Source organism: Polypterus senegalus, chromosome 1, assembly GCF_016835505.1.
Source record: "Polypterus senegalus isolate Bchr_013 chromosome 1, ASM1683550v1, whole genome shotgun sequence".
In the NCBI taxonomy this organism is placed as follows: domain Eukaryota; kingdom Metazoa; phylum Chordata; class Cladistia; order Polypteriformes; family Polypteridae; genus Polypterus; species Polypterus senegalus.
Window position 1 is genome coordinate 51,779,647 of NC_053154.1, and position 16,120 is coordinate 51,795,766.

A 16,120-nucleotide genomic window follows, 5' to 3' on the forward strand; every position below is an offset into this window, starting at 1 on the left:
AAGCATTGTAAGCATACAACCAGCTTCATCGATAACTTCGCATCCAGCTTTTGAGAGTTGAAACATTCATAAAAACATCAAACTGTCCACTACTCAAATCGTCACCTGTGAATCTAAGATGTTTAATAGGCATTAGCGGTTCTCCAAAGGTGTAAAATATTTGGCCATTTCGGTACACTTGAAAGCGACAACCGAACAATTCAGCGGCAGCCATCAACTCACATGCAGAAGCATAGGTGAAGGCCTTAAGCATTTTATTCTTATAGTGCTCCTGTGTAGTATAATTATCTCCTGTACGGTCATCAGTCCACACCTTGAACCTGTCCCAGTCATTCAATACATAAGACACAATGTTCCTCTGGATATCAAGAGTGAGCCTGATATGGCCGTGCAATATGTAACACAGAGAATGGAAAAGGCAGGCGCCATCTCCGGGCATGGAAACCACTCGGTAAATGACAGTTCTTTGATTGATGGTGATCACCTCGATAGACATGTTAATGAGGGTACGGTTAGAATGATAAAGGAAATGGGAACCTGTACAATGTAAAGTTAGTCTAAAATACCTATACAATAACTACAATCGTAATAAACGAACAATAAAACAGTGGAGAAGCCGTTGATTAAATAAAATGGCTGCAGTTATCAGCAGGGAGACGTGAATACCGTGGCGAAGCAAGGAAGGGAATGAAGAGACCGTAGCAACGGACAGTCTTATATAGGCAGGCAGCCAACAACGTGGGAGGCGTGGGGATGGGGGACCCAATGCCGCCTCACACGGCAACCGAGCTGCAGGCTATGGACATATATATGTACGTAAGTAGGATTCAGTTAGCATTGGGAACCTGCATACCAAATTTCTTGAAGATGAGCCCATAGGTAACAAAAACCGTTGGAAAGTTCAAAATGGCGGTCAACAGTGTCGTCATACCACTGAAATAAGTACGTACATCGGTTTCGGTTAGCGCAGGGAAGCCGCCTACCAAATTTCGTGAAGATGGGGCCATAAATAAGAAAGTTTAACATGGCGGACATTGTTGACCGTTATGACCGTTACGGTGTAGAATTTCGAAATGAAACCTGCTTAACTTTTGTAAGTAAGCTGTAAGGAATGAGCCTGCCAAATTTCAGCCTTCTTCCTACGCGGGAAGTTGGAGAATTAGTGATGAGTGAGTCAGTGAGGGCAACAAAGACCATTGGAAAGTTCTATATGGTGGCCGACAGTGGCATCATACCACCGAAATAAGTACGTACATCGGTTTCGGGAATTCAGGGAAGCCGCCTACCAAATTTCGTGAAGATGGGGCCATAAATAAGAAATTTTAACATGGTGGACGTTGTCGACCGTTATGACCGTAACGTGTAGAATTTCTAAATGAAACCTGCTTAACTTTTGTAAGTAACCTGTAAGGAATGAGCCTGCCAAATCTCAGCCTCCTACCTACACGGGAAGTTGGAGAATTAGTGATGAGTGAGTGAGTGAGTCAGTCAGTGAGTCAGTGAGGGCTTTGCCTTCTATTAGTATAGATTTAGAACCTAACACAACTCGAAGATAGTTCAAAGACATTCTGTGGTTTTCCAAATGTCTAATAGAACCCCCGCAATGTTGGCCTCTGTTTCTAACATTGTACATTGTGTACATAGTTCAGAGCTTCAGCTGAGACTCAGAGTTTTGAAATTAATGTGATATGTAATGTGTGTAAATCTGACACTTCATCCCACTTCATCTCTGCTTTAACAGAGAAACATCAAATTTTATTAATAAATAGAATACTGATAACTTTCGTAAGGTGAAAGTAATGAGCAATGAGAGAAAGATGGTTGAAGACTTTGGATGGAAAATGTCAGTTGTCCCAGCTACAGAAATACATGGATAAGTAGTTTAACAATTCATATCCTTCACGTATCTGTGAATCTAGAATGATAACTTTAGATTATTTGTTTTTACTGTGATTAAGTAGTAGGGAGTTGTACTGTGTTAGCCCTAATGGATGCAATGGGAAGTCAAGCAAAATGACACCTTTTATTGGCTAACTGAACAGATTACAATCTGCAGTTGCCTAAAGAAGGGGCCTGAGCTGCCTCAAAAGCTTGCATATTGTAGTCTGTTCAGTTAGTCATTAAAAGGTGTCATTTTGCTTAACCTCTCATTGCTATGATTAAGAAATTTCAACATAGGCTATGTTTCTAACATAAACTAGTTAGCTTCATTTTTAACAGTTGAATTTTTCAAATTTGCATGATTCTGTCCTTAAATTTTTTGGCAGTTTTGGAAATATGAGTGCTCAAGATAAAAGTTAGATTGTAACTCTAGCCAGATAATCATTTGGATTATTCAACTGCATGTGGAACATCTATAAATAGATCTTGTCCAAAAAAGCTTTTTTCATGTTATTAATGATCCCACTCACCCTCTGAGTATGCTTTCTGTTTTAGCAGTCTGACAAGTGAAATAATCCTCTAAATCCAGTAACAAATCAATCAATCAATCAATCTATCTATCTATCTATCTATCTATCTATCTATCTATCTATCTATCTATCTATCTATCTATCTTGTATAATAAACGTTTTACTGAAAATACATGCACATTACGTAACCCCTTTTGATTCTATTCCGTGACACCAACTGTCCCATATTAACTAGCTTAGCTGAGACTGATGACACTAGTATGTACAATGTACAACAATGGCATAACTGTTAATCTGACTCCAAATTTTTATTCTTAATCTTAATGGCTAATTTTGTCTTTATTAAATTAATTGGTTAAAAGTTACTGTAATATTTTTGTTAGCATAACTTACTGTCATTATCCGACTATGGCCAGTAATCAATAGGGTGTAGTTTTTTAATAATACCTTAGCATGTGTCACCTAAATACAGTAATATCCCATATGCAAACCTCAGAGGCTATGTGTCATTTCCTTAGAATGTATTTTAAAATAAAACTTCAGAGGCAAGGCAGCCAAAATGTAAAATGTTTTTAATATAATACAAAACATAACTATTAAAACATTCTTACCAGATATGAATATTCTGATTGCATACCTCAGAGGCTGAATTCTAGCATTCAAAATGATCCTTTTCATGCATTATGAGAACCTAAAATCATGTTACATTACATGACAATTGCAGCAGTAATAGTAATAATTCCAAAACTCTTCACTTTTAATATAAAGCTGTAGTGCCGAGTTTCAGCACCAAATTTCAAGCTACAGGTTATTTGATTTTTGACCTTGGAGGTCAATCATCACCTAGAAAGCGGATAGTAGACGTCATGTAGTATATGTGTACCAAATTTCAGGTCAATTGGACAAACGGTTTGCGAGCTACAGATGATTTAAAATCCTGGAAAGACAAACGGACAGGTGCGGTAGTGTATTATATATAAAGATAATCTTAGTGAGACTGGGGCAGTCATAGAACACTCCTGTGACCATCTGTTTTGTAGTCAAACAATGAGCACTCATAGAAATACAATGTGTATAATGTGGCTGCAAGAAATAAGGGACAGGGAGATTTTTGACATGACAGACAGAAGAGAGACTCATCTGTCTGATGCTGTATACTCTACATACTACAACAGGAAGAAACTGTGATCAAAAATTTTTTTTTCCACTTTTATTATCGTTCCACAGCTGAGAGATAATCATGAAGTTTGCATTTTTTTAACATGGTGCAGCTCAAGCCCTGTGTTTTTCAATTAACAACTTAAACACTGTATAAATCTTACCAAAAGGACCAATGCATTGAAAAGGATGTTGCTTACCTCAGTTTGTGATGTAAGATATTTGTATTTGCTTCGGGCTAACAACTTGATTAAGCTTGCACATTTGTTACAGCAAACAGCATAGCCTACCTAGAGGTGAAATACAGTATATGTTATTAAATTTTCTATCTTATCTTAGAGGAAAGCTTTTCAGAATGTGATAATTGAAGATTGTGAAAGGGTGACATTAGGCTAAGGTGCTATGATCCCTCCAAATTACTATAGCAATGCTTACACAACATAAACCACTTTGTCATGAAGCTTATGCCGCTGCAGTCACGTCCATTCCACTTTACAGCACAATGTACGATTTTGTTCACCATCAATGTGTGAATGCCCTTTAAGGTTTATTGCTGAACTGGATCTGGTGTTCAAGCTCATCTGTCCTTGAGGAAATGAGGAGGTGAATATATTTGCCTACAAAACATAATAAATTTGTGAAGAACTTAAAATGGTTTTACATTCAGAAATAGACTAATGTGTTAACTTCCTCCCATATGAAAATCACTGTGTGGCCTCTCTGTTGTTAATTTTTATTATATGGGCTTGCATTCGCATTGACACCTTTCCTCTGTCATATGCTTAAGTCTTATCTGGTGCTTTTCTTAGAAGGAAGCTTATTAGTTTTAGATCATATTCAATATAATTAGTCCCGATTGTTAAACCAGTTTGGGTCATTTTTAAGCCATTTATTTTATTTAACTAGTTCAGTGAGATTCAAAGTTTTAAAATAGCACTGTCATGCAGGACACTGCCCTAATTCATTGATCTAAATAAAAATTGAAAATCTGATTTGAAGGGGGCACGGTGGCACAGTGGGTAGCGCTGCTGCCTCACAGTAAGGAGACCTGGGTTTGCTTCCCGAGCCCTCCCTGCATGGAGTTTGCATGTTCTCCTCATGTCTGCATGGGTTTCCTCCGGGTGCTCTAGTTTCCTCCCACAGTCCAAAGACATGCAGGTTAGATGCATTGGCGATCCTAAATTGTCCCTGGTGTGTGCTCTGTGGTGGGCTGGCGCCATGCCCGGGGATTTGTTCCTGCCTTGGCTCTGCGCTGGCTGGGATTGGCTCCAGCAGACCCCCGTGACCCTGTGTTAGGATATGACGGGTTGGATAATGACTGACTTTCTGATTTGAAGGGACACTCTGCACCTTACAGTCCCTGAAATGGTTATTATTTTTGATCAACTATTACGTTATTATAAAATAAGCCTGTTTTTGGCCAATGAGCTGTCATATGTGATTTAATTATTGCTACTAATTAACTAGTTAAACAATGTAATTAAAAGTTTGGCAGAAAGATGATTGGAAATGCAGTATTCCTATCTATTCTGATTGAGCTGCAATATCACACATCAGTGAGCAAAAGCCTGACTCTTTTTTTTTTTTTTTTGAAAGATGATTTTTTTTTTCAGTGAAAGAAAATGTCTTACTTCTAAATGGCTTGTAAAAATAATGATAATAATATGTAAAGCCAAACTCGATTTAAATAACAAATAGTCCTATTTCTTTGAGAGAAACGTTACACCAGTTGGCACGCTTTAAAGGTTCAAATTGAATGTTAACTGCAAGGGTGAATGTTTCTAAATCATTGACTGCGTCATTCACTTTGAGAAGTTGCTGACAACTAGCCATTCCCTGCATTCTGAAACAAGCTTCCAGCTGATCCATCATCTGTTGGAGGTGGGCGACTGTCTCTGGATTTCATCTTGCCAACCATTAAGTGAAATGTCATTTAACTTAGCTTGTCCTGATATATAGGGCTGTGTTTGAAATGACATTGTCAAAGAAGCTGAATTTCTCTACCTACCAATGAATACATTTTTAAGACCTATTAGTACTGCATGTAGTGATGAACAAAGATAATATCCTGCAAGTAAAGAATGGCTACATTGGAAAGAGTCCTCTGCTTGCTAGAAGCTCATACTCAGAAAATGCCAGCAAGTCACACTGATGGAGATTAAGAATGATTCCAGTGAGCAAATGTTATTTTTTCTCAAGAATAATGCAAGAAGGTAAAAGGTTTCAAAGAAACCAAAAATAAGAGACTGCCTAAAATCATGTATGTAAATTGTTGAAAGTGCACAAGAAGACTGCAGTTATGCAAACTACCAATTTTATTTGCAGCCAAGAACTATTTAAATGAGGTACTTTAATGTGGATTTGAACAAAGAGAGTAAAAGCCATGCAACTTGCTCAAAAAAATTAAAAAGATTTATAGATGTATTCCTTGTAACATAATGCAGTAGTCAATACTGCTGCCCAACAGATCCCATGACCTGGCTTCAAAGGCATCTCCTGGTTGTTTTCTGAATAGAGGTTGCCTCTTCTCCTTGTGTCTGTGTAAATTTTTCCTCTGGTTCCTCAGACTTAAATCCCATAATTGCAGATGTTAGGTTAACTGGTAATTCTAAACTGGTGCTGGTGTGTGTGTGTATGGACAATGCAATGGAGTGTCAGTTCCTCACTTTTTCCCAATTCTAATAAAGGAAAAAACTCCAATGCCATAGCTGTACTTGCTGGAATGGAATTAAACGGTGTAAAGAATAGAGCACAAGAAGGCAAAGGGTTGGATTTTAATTGTCATTTGGAATGGTTGCTGAAAAAATGGTGTGTCTCCTAGTAGCGTCGCAAGGAGTGTTTGACATTTAGGTTAGGGGGCCTAAGCAACTGTAAAAATAATTGCATTACATTATGTCCTAAGTAACATATACATTGTTTGTGATATAAAGTTACAATATAAAGTAAATCTCACATTAACATGTTTAAAACTTTGAAATTATGAAAATGTACAAATGTATCATTAACAACAATAAGCCACAGGGTATACACAAACCAGTTGTTTCTTCATGCCAGTGTAAATGGGGAGGGTTACATCAGGAAGGGCATCCAGTGTAGAATTTTGCCAGATCAATATGCAGATAACAATACAGATTTTCACACCGGATCAGTCGAGGCCGGGTTAACCTTGGCCACCACCAGTACTGTTAGCTAAAAGGGTGCTTGTGGAAATTAGCTCTACTGTTGGCCGGAAAAGGGAGAAGAAGAGGGGGAAGGTGTGTCCAGAGGCAGGAGGAGAGGAGGAAGGTAAACAGAGTGGAAGTGAGCGTACGAAAGTTTAATGTTGGCAGTATGACTGGTAAGGAGAGAGAGTTAGCTGATGTGACGGAGAGAAGGAAGGTTGACATGTTGTGTGTGCAAGAGACAAAATGGAAGGGAAGCAAGGCCAGGTCGATCGTAGGTGGGTTCAAATTGTTGTATCGTGGTTTGAATGGGAGTAGAAATGTGGTAGGGGTTAGACTGAAGGAACAGTATGTCAAGAGTGTTGTGGAAGTGATAAAAGTGATGATTATGAAGCTGGAAACTGAAGGTGTGATGATGAATGTTGTTAGTGCATCTGCGCTGCAAGTTGGGTGTGGGCTCGATGAGAAAGAAGATTTCTGGAGCGAGTTGGATGAAGTGGTGAAAAGTGTACCCAAATGAGAGTGGTGATTGCTGCAGATTTCATTGGACATGTTGGTAAAGGGAACAGAGGGGATGAGCTGAAGTTACAGTCCATCATTTATATTGTTATATTTGCATCATTCTTTTATAGTTCCCAAGTGCACCTGGGTCTGGACTGTGGTACACTGAAGTTTGCTGAAGCTAATATTAGAACTAACATGCTTGGACTCTTCCCATCAGTGGGTAGGATGGCAGAGCATTCTCGTACACACACAAATAACACACACCTACATTGCACCTGCACTCTCTTTCACAAAAAGAGCAAGTCAGCCTAAAATGGGAAACCCTGAGCAACAAATGGAATCCACCTTGAATATGGATAAAGGGCAAATTCCACTGGTAAAATGTCTAAAGAAGTATTTTTAGTATGTTGTGCATTCAGATGTAACCGTCTCTTTACAGGTTTACAAATACTCTTAAATATTTATTTCCACTTAAAAAATGTTTTAATGGTCCCTTTCCCAGTGAGCAGCATTTTAAATGTAGCTGCATTTTCCCAAAATTACCAAAGTTCAGCAGCTTCAACTCAAAAATGGGATTCAACAAAAGCCTGACGCACAGAAATGATTCCACAGACAAAATATCTTAGCTTTTAAAACTTTAGTTAAGTTTACACAAAAAAAGGAAAATTAAAATAGCAATAAAGAGAAAATTAATGTTAAGAAAAGTTTAGTTCTAAGTTTAATCTTGTAATATCTCAAATCGTTACTATTTACTTAACATTTCTGAACCATTTCAAAACATTTCAGAACCATTTCTAAACGATCAGAAAACTGCATGCTTATCCCATTTCTAAGCTTAAAATGGGTCTTTCAAGTCCCTCTTTACTGGGACCTGTTCTAAACAAACTGATCTTATTATCACACTGTTACTCAGTTATAGTAAGAAAGTTCTATCTCTTGCTAACTTATAGGGGGAAAAGACTATGCCATAAGCTATGACTATGAAAGACATTTATATTCTATTCAAATTAAGCAAACATCAATATTTTTCAATATTGAGTTTAACTCAAAACTTTAACTTTCTAAGATTGGCTCTTACATTTTGGGCCCCTAATTGGCTATGCAGGAGCGGAGACAATTACTTTACTTTACTTCAATATGAGCTAATTACTTTTATATTAACTATTGTTTTCAAATCATTAGCAATAACACTGCAAACAAACATTTTACAAATTTCATATTTCAAACATTGGCTGTTTCTTGAAGCAGGCACAGTTTATTCACGGGTCTGTCCAGTGTGCTGGTTTTGGCCTGTACACAAACTCTTCTGACTACACCTTTGGCATCTGGCATTGTCTTGATGACTCAACCCATTACCCAGGAATTGTGAGGTGTAGCTTTATCTACAATTAGAACAACATCCCCTGGCTCAAAATTTCTTCTTGGTGCAAGCCATTTTTGATGTTCTTGAAGTATTGGCAAATACTCTTTTGTCCATCTTTTCCAAAACAAATCAGCCACGTATTGAATTTGTTTCCAGCGTCTTCTTGGGTATGGTTCATTTTCTGAAATGAGTTCAGGTGGTATTTCAGGTTTTGTCTTCAATAATAACAAGTGATTGGGTGTGAGTGGTTCCAAATCATTTGGGTCATCTGATGTCTTTGTAAGGGGCCTGTTATTAAGTATTGATTCCACTCTACACATCATTATAAGAAGGTTTTCATCATCGAGTGTTTGTTGGTTTAGTATTGAATTTAAAATCTTTCTTATGCTTCTGATTTGTCTTTCCTACACTCCACCTTGGTGAGAGGCTGATGGTGGATTAAAAATCCATTTGATTTGCATCATAGCGTCACTGATTTTTTTGTGTTCCAATTTTTTTTATAGCTTCTCGTAGCTTTCTTTCTGCTCCATCAAAATTTGTTTCATTGTCTGAGCGCATGATTTTAACTTGTCCTCTTCTATCCGTAAATCGGAGTATGGCTTGGATACAAGAATCAGTGTCTAAGCTATATGCGATCTCTATGTGCGCAGCTCTGGTTGTTAGACATGTGAAGATTACTCCGTACCTCTTGACTAGACTTCTTCCACTTTTGACTAGGAAGGGGCCAAAATAATCAACTCCAACATTAGTGAACAGTGATTGGTTTGATGCTAGGCGATCTTCTGGCAAATCTGCCATTTTTTGCTCACCTGCTTTCGCATTGTATCTTCTGCATGTTGTACGCTTTGAAATTATTTTTCTGATAGCTGAATTCGCTTGAAGTATCCAGTATTTCTGGCGTAATTGTGTGAGCACGTAGTTGCGCCCACAATGTCCAATACGTTTATGAATGTGCTGCAATATGAGAGAAGCAACATGTGAATGCTTGTGTAGAATTGCGGGATGTTTAGCTTCTTCGGGCATTGCAGCTTTGCAGAGTCTTCCTCCAACTCTTAATATTCCATCTTGTATGATCGGGTCAAGTTTATAGATTTGACTGTTCTTTTTAACACAAGTCTTTTTCTTTAGAGCTTTTAATTCTTCTGGAAATTCTTGCTGTTGACTTAAACGGATAAGCTCTGTTTCAGCTTTAACTAAGTCATCTAGAGAAATTGGACTTGGTTTTAAAGTCAGTTTATACTTTTTCATGTGCTTTGTGATGAGTGATTTTTGTTCTTCTGGATTACTTTTAGTCTGACTGGCTTCTAGTTGAAATGTTTTTCTTTCATTTCTTAAATGCAACAGTATGTCTTTAAACTTGAGGAACCAAGCTACTGCTTACTTCAAGTGATGCCAATCTGAAAAGTAAGTGATTATTTTGTTGATGGATTCAGTTGCTTCTTCTATTCCTTTTGCATTAAGTGCACAAGTTTTAATTTCTGTATCGTCTTCAAAAAGTGAATCTTTCAGTTGATCTGGTCTTTTTGGCCACTCACGTTCTGACTTCAATAGGAAACTTGGACCTTGTGACCATGTGGTGCTCTTAAGAAAGTTTTCGATGCTCAGCCCTCTAGAAGCTTGATCAGTCGGATTAAGGGCAGATGTGACATACCTCCACTGTGAAGGTTGTGAATGATCTTTGATCACGGAGATTCTGTTGGCAACAAAAGTCTTGAATAGAGTGCTTTCATTTGAGATGAAAATGTAGATTCTTTTAAGGGCATTTGAAGCTCAGCTTTAAGCATTTTGTCCATTTTAACTGCCACAACGGCTGCTGTCAGCTCCATTCTTGGAATCGTGATCTGTTTCAATCGTGCAACTCTTGACTTGCCCATCAGGAATGAACAATGCTTTTTGCCCTCTTCATCGGTTAAAACGAGGTAAGTGACAGTGCCATATCCATCTTCGCTAGCATCTGCAAAATGGTGCATTTGTGCTGTCTTTATGGTTCCAAACCCAGTAGGTTTGAAGCATCTGTTCACTTTATAGTCTGTAAGTAACTTCAAATCATCCATCCATTTTTTCCATTTCTGAATGTGTTTGACTTCTACTTCTTCATCCCACCCAAATTTCTCTTTGCATAAGTCTCTTAGAATAAGCTTTGCTAGCAGTAAGGCAGGTGCTAGAAAACCGAGTGGATCATACACTGAGCTAACAACAGACAGAATACCATGCCTTGCAGCTGGCTTGTTTTGCAACTTAATCTGAAATTTGAAACTGTCAGTTTCTGTGCACCAATGGATGCCCAGGGCACGCTCTGTGGGAAGGAGACTGTGGCTCAAATCTAAGTCCTTTTGTTCATGAGCTCTGTCTTCTTCAGGTATGGACAATAAAACTGCTCTGTTGTTACTCACCCACTTAGTCAAATGGAATCCCCCATTGAGGCATAGAGCTTGGAGGTCCTTTGCCAGCTTTATTGCTTGTTCTTCTGTCATCACTGACCTTAAACAATCATCCACGTAGAAATTGTTGAGAACGGTGTTAACAGCTTCCTCAGGAAATGTATCTCTTGCATCTTCGGCTGTTCTACGCAAAGCATAAGAAGCACAACTGGGTGAAGAAGTGGCACCAAAAAGATGTACTGTCATTTTGAATTCTTCTAAGTCTTTACTTAGATTACCTTCAGGCCACCATAGAAAACGTAAAAGATCAGTGTCTTTGTCTGGTATCTTAACTTGGTAGAACATTGACTTAATGTCTGCCATTAAGGCTACTGGCTCCTTTCTGAATCTTGTAAGGACGCCAATGAGTGTGTTAGTTAGGTCAGGGCCTTTTAGTAATTGTTCATTAAGTGAAATCCCCTGGTAGGTGGCAGTGCAGTCAAAGACTACTCAAATCTTATTTTTCTTTGGATGATGCACACCATGATGTGGCATGTACCACACTCTGCCTTCATTGCAATTCAGGCTTTCTTTGGCTACTTTAACAGCATAACCACTGTCTATAATGTCTTTCATGAAGGCTTTATAGTCTTCGTGGAAACCTGAATTTTTGCTCAATTTTCTTTTGAGTCCAATAGCACGCTCTTCAGCAATACAGCGGTTATTCGGCATTTTAAGTGTTTCATCCTTCAAAGGCAAATTTAAACAATAGTGGCCACCTACCAGTCTTGCAGATTCTGAAGCTATGCACATGAACTTAATGTCTTCCTGTGACATTTCCTCTTTTTCTTCAAAGTTGTGCTCTGGAAAATCTGTATTATAATGTTGCAGCAGCATATCTTCAATTTCTCTTATTGACACACGATTGATTGAATGTTTAGGCATCTTACCACTTTGTTTTGTGAGGTCATCTATCTCTTTGTATGGTCCATCAATTACCCATCCAAGTGTAGTCTTCATGGTGTGAGGTCCACCTCCTTGACTAGGTAAGATTTCTGGGTAGTTGAGTCCTATTAAAAGATCAACTTCAGAGTCAATATGAGATAGACGTACCTCTTTTAAGATATGCCCACTTATCGATATCTTTTTGTAGTGGATCCTTTCTCTGTTCACTGGAATGGAGACCTGTGTGAAGACCTTTGGCCAATCAATATATTCAACATCATTGAGACCACAGACTTGTAAATCTGATAAGACAGAACATTGGGTTAGCATCTTTGAATCATCATCATAATTACTCATAGTTTTGAGAAATACTTGTTGTTCTTGTCTCTTGGAGGCTTAATTGTCTCTGGAGTTTTGCAGTGCAAATTGTTACTGTACTGCCGAGGTCTATAAAGGCGTATGTTTCTACATACCTTTCACCTTTCTTAGATTTTACCTTAACAGGAACTACTTGCAGTGCACATTCTTTTCCGGCCCCAGTAAAGGCACAAGTTCCAGTCTCCGTTTCCTTTTCAGTTGGTGTTGCCACACAGGCTGTAGCTTTAGATGTTGCTCTACTGTCTTTTTTGATGTGCAGGATGTCTGGGTGCTGAAAAGAACATGTCTGACATTTCATTCTTTCTTTACAGTTCTTACCAAAGTGCCCCTGTTTGAGACAGTGAAAACATAAGCCTTTAGATTTTAAAAAGTCAATTCTTTCTTTATGTGGCAGTTCTTTGATTTTACTACATTCAGCAGGAATATGCTGACAATTGCAGAATACACAAGGCTTTCTAAATGCACATATATCATTAGCAATCTTTTTGACGGAGATTTCTTGAGTCTCCCTTTCGGCTGCATCAGAAATATTAGTGGTGAAAATACCTCCTGATCTCTGTCCATACTTCTGAGGAGACCTACTTTTGTCAGTTTTTTCCTTTTTCTCCAAGTTACTTTGTGTAACATCTCCATAAAAGGGATCCTTCATCATCCTCACCTGACGATGTAGAAAGATAATTAATTCATCAATACCTGCTTTTCTTGCTTCCATTTCTTTAAATTCAAAAGCCCAGCTTCGCCACTTGTCTCGTAAAGTGTATGGGAGCTTAGAGATTATCATACGAATATTTGGATTGTTATTGAATGAATCTCGACTTCCTGCACTTGTCATTGCGTCATTGCTATCAAGAAAGGATGCATATTCTCTCAGAGCTGCACTATCATTTTGCTTTATTTGAGGCCACTTCAGTGCCTTTTCCATGTATGTGTCAGCTATGAATACTTCATCACCAAAATAAATTTCAAGTTGCTTTCTAGCCTTTTGATAACCTCGACTTGATGGCAGTAGCACACAGCCTTTAACTAAATCCTGAGCAGGACCTCTTGTGAATTGGATTAAATAATCTAATTTATCTTGAGGGTTTTGTAACACATCCCCAACAGCATTATCAAAGGCCCTAATAAAATCTGCATAAACCAATGGGTCTCCTAAGAATAAAGGGACCTGCCTATGAGGTACTTCACCACGCAGAGCTGGGAGTGCTGGAGCAGGTGTTATCTTTTGATCAGTTAACGATTTAGCCATTTTAGTGATTGCTTTATGACATTCGACTTGATTCTTCTGATATTCGATTTGATTCCGCGCTATCACATGTAGAATATCATTTCTGGAGCTCTGCGCGTCTGTTATTGCGCTAATTGTGGATTGTTCTTGTCTTTCCGCTTTAAGTTCACGTAGCATTTGTAGGATACTATCAAGTGTCGATTGTTCAATCAACACTGCTGTAGAAGACGACGATGTGTACAGTTTTCTGAACTAAAGAATCAAGTTTAATATCAAGGGCATGCTTTAACTGAGGAGATGTCTTTCGTGTTTTTGACTTTGAACGAACCCATTCTTGTAATTGCATCTTTTCGAATTGATTAACTAGCTGTTCATCAGCTTTATGTGCTAACAGTCTATTTGCGTCTTCCAGCCATGCTGCATTAGCAACAGTAAATTCATTCCATTTCTTAGAGCTTTCGGTGAATGTCATTTTCTGTTTCTTAATTGCTCCCTCCTTATTTAAGGTAGAAAGTTTTTCATGTAACTCCTCTATCTTTCTGTGCATCACACAAAAACCTTCAAATCTTTTGGTTACTATTAAACGATTTCCTGGAATGTCTTTAAGACTTTCGATTTCATTTATGAACACGGAAAGCTTATCTTTCCTTTGATTTATGTGATCTTTGAGATCTCTAATTATATTTTCTGACTTCGAGTCTGTACTCAGATCACTGCCAATCTCACTAGAGCTCTGTTTAGACATTGCCATGACAACAGTTCGAGCAAATGACACGATGTTTCCTGACGACAATTTCGTCACAACGCTCCAACAAAGCAGATTACTTCCTCGTAACAAGGCTTCAATGACTCAGACAAAAGCACAACTGATCATCCAAAATGTCTTTTTCCAAGACGTCCTTTTATAATATCACAGTCTCTCAAATCTTCTCAAGGTACGGCGACCTTGCTTTCACTTATGATCATGAGAAGATAGTAGATAAGAGCACAGTACCTTCTGAATGATTCAGTTCTTTTTCTTTGTTGATGAGTTCTGGAGCAGAAGTGTCCACTGTTCTCGGATGGTAGATTCCAGTTCAGGCCTTAGATAGCAAGTTTTCTGACGAAAATGTAGCTGCGTTTTCCCAAAATTACCAAAGTTCAGCAGCTTCAACTCAAAAATGGGATTCAACAAAAGCCTGACACGCAGAAATGTTTCCACAGACAAAATATCTTCGTTTTTAAAAGTTTAGTTAAGTTTAAGTAAACAGTTTACACAAAAAAAAGGAAAATTAAAATAGCAAAAAAGAGAAAAACAATGTTAAGAAAATTTCAGTTCTAAGTTTAATCTTGTAATAGCTCAAATCGTTACTTTTTACTTAACATTTCTGAGCCATTTCAAAACGTTTCAGAACCATTTCTAAACGATCAGAAAACTGCATGCTTATCCCATGTCTAAGCTAAATATGTGTCTTTCAAGTCCCTCTTTACTGGGACCTGTTCTAAACAAACTGAGCTTATTATCACACTGTTACTCAGTTATAGTAAGAAAGTTCTATCTCTTGCTAACTTATAGGGGGAAAAGACTATACCATAAGCTATGACTATGAAAGACATTTATATTCTATTCAAATTAAGCAGACATCAATATGAGTTTAACTCAAAACTTTAACTTACATTAAACATTTGTTATTTTGTAAAAAAAGCTTATTTTATCAGGCATAATCACACAAGTGTCTGCATTTCTAATAGCACTACATATCTAATAGCACCAAATGGAAGTGTAAATAGCTTTTAAAATAATTGATTTGATTATCAGCTAAAAGAGGAATAAAAAAGAATCAAAGTGAAGTTAAATTTATTTTATTTTGACATGGTAGTATCACCAGGCAATAGTCATTTTCATTGCAAACAATTCATTTTTTTATCTACCAGTTGATTTTTTCCTACTCACCTTTGCCTGATGAATGCCACACATCTGCAAATTTTTATATTGCATATTTTTATTTTATTTTTAGGTTTCAGTTTCCATTTAAAACATGAACATAAATTACTGAGTTGGAATTTCACAGAGAGAATTACTGCCATGAGGAAGTATGAGCTGTCATGGATGGACTGGTATCCCAGCCAGGATGGACACCATTCCCTTACAAGGACAGGAGGCCACTATAATGGATAATGACAACGAGGCATAGCATTCCCTGTGCCAACCAGGAAGCTGGCATGGAGGGCCACTGGCACAGATGGTGCACTAGGAATGGTATCCAGGCAGCAAGGAATGGAAACCCCTTACCCATCCGGGATGCCACAAGAAAACAACCTGATAAAGTTTAGCAATGGAGCTTGAAGGCAGGAGCCTCATATTCTCTGCATTAAAATGAGGACTGCTGTTTTTTTTTTCTTTTCATCTCACATTTGCATGTCTTGTTCAATCGATTCCCAGTTAAGGCATGGCAGCACAAGCCAGAAAAGAGGTACCAAATGTCCAGTACCATTTATTTCTTTGAATGGCATTTCATTTTCTATAGTCTGCTTAATCCAGGCAATGGTTTATGGCGGGGAATGGAGCATATGCCAGCTAGCATAGGGTACAAGGCAGAAACAGTCACTGAACAGGGTGCCAGTCCATCACAGAG